This window comes from Triturus cristatus, chromosome 4_1, assembly GCF_964204655.1.
Source record: "Triturus cristatus chromosome 4_1, aTriCri1.1, whole genome shotgun sequence".
Classification (NCBI taxonomy): domain Eukaryota; kingdom Metazoa; phylum Chordata; class Amphibia; order Caudata; family Salamandridae; genus Triturus; species Triturus cristatus.
The window spans coordinates 802,653,711-802,656,175 of record NC_140585.1 but is presented as its reverse complement, the minus strand read 5'-3'; positions in this window follow the sequence as shown (position 1 = coordinate 802,656,175).

Here is a 2,465-nt window from a genome sequence, read left to right as displayed (position 1 = left end):
GGGACCGGTAGCGGGGCTTGAGCTCCGTCCGGTGGGTCCCAGGGTGCAGGAGCCCCCCCCGTCCTGCAAACCAGCCGAGGGCCAGGGTGCTGGGGGCGAGGTCCACTGGTGCCCAGGGAGGCTCTCCCCAGCCTGGCTAGGGCTCAGAAGCTGGGACCGGGCCTGGGGCTTGAGCTCCGTCCGGCGGGCCCCGGAGTGTAGGAGCCCCCTGTCCTGCAAGCCAGCTGAGGGTCCGGGCGCTGGGGACGGGGGTATATCAGTGCCAGGGAAGGCTCACCCCTGCCTGGCTAGGGCTCAGAAGCTGGGACCGGGCCCGGGGCTTGTGCTCCGTCCGGCGGGCCCCGGGGTGTGGGAGCCCCTGTCCTGCAAGCCAGCCGAGGGTCCGGGCACTTGGGACGGGGGTCCACCAGGACCTGGGGAGGCTCTCCCCAGCCTGGCTAGGGTTCGGAAGCTGGGACCGGGCCCAGAGCTTGAGTTCCATCCGGCGGCCCCTGGGTGTGGGAGCCCCTTGTCCTGCAAGCTAGCCAGGGTCCGGGTGCTGGGGAAGGGGGTCCACCGGGGCCCGTGGAGGCTCTCTCCGGTCTGGCTAGGGTTTGGAAGCTGGGACCGTGCCCAGTGCTCTAGCTCCGTCCAGCGGGCCCCGGTCCTGCAAGCCATCGGAGGGTCCGGGCGCTGAGGACGGGGGTCCATCAGGGCCCAGAGTGGCTCTCCCCGGCCTGGCTGCTTTCAGAAGCAGGGACCGGGCCGGGGAGCGGGGTGGCTGGCTAAGTCCGGAGCAGAGTTCCCTGCCCACCCCTATTGTAAGTTCCATTTTAACTAGTAGAAAAAGATGTTTTTGTAGTAAAAACAATACTGCATTGAATATGATAAGAATGAAATGTGTTAAAAATTATATGATTATATTTTTGTGTACAAAAGTCCTCCTTAGGTGAGGCTTTTGTAGTATTTATTCCTGTAAGGCAAATAAGGTCTGCATTCATGAAATTACGATCAGATGCCATGCATTTGAAATTCTTTTGATGTGATTTTATATTGTGGACAGGGCTGGACTGGCCGTAGCTGGCACCAGGCATTTTCCCCGTGGGCTGGAGGGGTGGGGGCCGGTTTTGTGCTTGTGGGGCCTAGTTTTGTCACAGGGGGCTGTTTTTGCAGCAGGGCTGCAATAACAGCCCCTTGTCACAAAAGGCACCCCTCCCCCCCCCGCTCCCAGGGTTGGTCGAGCAGCAATCTGTCAGGGCTGGTTGCTGTTCCCAGTCCAGTCCAAATTGTGGAATACAATATTTGTATATTAGTTTATGTGTTTAGTTGTGGGATATATAGTTGTGATTGAAGACTTGTTTCTAACCTTGTCACTTATTGGTCTACTTTAAGATAAATAAAAAAGTTTTACATTACAGTTTTGAAGATATATGTTAATAATGGATTGTGCTCAATTTAAAACAATACAGTGTCAATCATATATTTTGTTATTGCTAAAATATATATAAAGTGGTTCAATTGTATCACCTTGTGCTCTATGTATAGGGAAGTGGTTGAGATAACTGTAATGATTTTTTGGTGTACTGGAATTGTCTAGTAATTAGTTGTATTGGGGTCCAATCTTTTCAAGCAGGCGTTTGATACAGGTGTAGATTGTACTTTCTTGTAATGTTCCATTTGTTATACTGCCAAATGCAACCCTAACTATTAATATTATAAACATAATTCTACTATTCCCGCTCCATTTGTTTATACATCATTCACTACAAAATTACAAGTAAGATCATAGTATACTTTTATACAAATATTTATTGCATACTAAAGTCTCATTGTTTGACTTGGATCTTTTGGTATTTTTTTTAATATTATTTGTTTGACTTCATTTGAAAAACCTGAAATAATAGTCTTGTACTACTGTATTAAAAATAGGATACCTTTTGATATGTTGTTCTAAAATAGTATTACTAATTTGATAAATGTATCATGGTTGAATATTTGAAATATCTGATTGTGTATGTTTTCCATATCTTAATCTGTTGGGGAATTCTGCAAAAGGGAGGCAATCCAGTTGTCTCTTAATTTTTGTAGTTTCATAAATTTGAAAGTATGTTGTACATAAGTTTGTACAAAGTCCTTCATCTAAGTGTTTAACATTTTCAAAGATATATGAATCGAAAACTGGTTCTAACTGGTACAACTCCCTAATGGCTCAAACCTGAAATGTCCCCAAAATGGTAAAGTAAAGATTTTATTTCCTGCAGTTTGTTAAATATAAAATTGAACATATTTCAACCAATTATAGAGATTTCATAAGTTATTAGTAATTTTAGCTGCATAAGTAGATTTTGAAGATGAGTTCTTGTGGGACAGTGGTTTATTGTAAAAACGTTGTGATACAGGAATTTTCAATGTGCTGTGAAACGTTTTCTCATTATTATGTGCTGCTTTACTCGTCATAGCCGTAAGTAATGCATACATTTTATTGG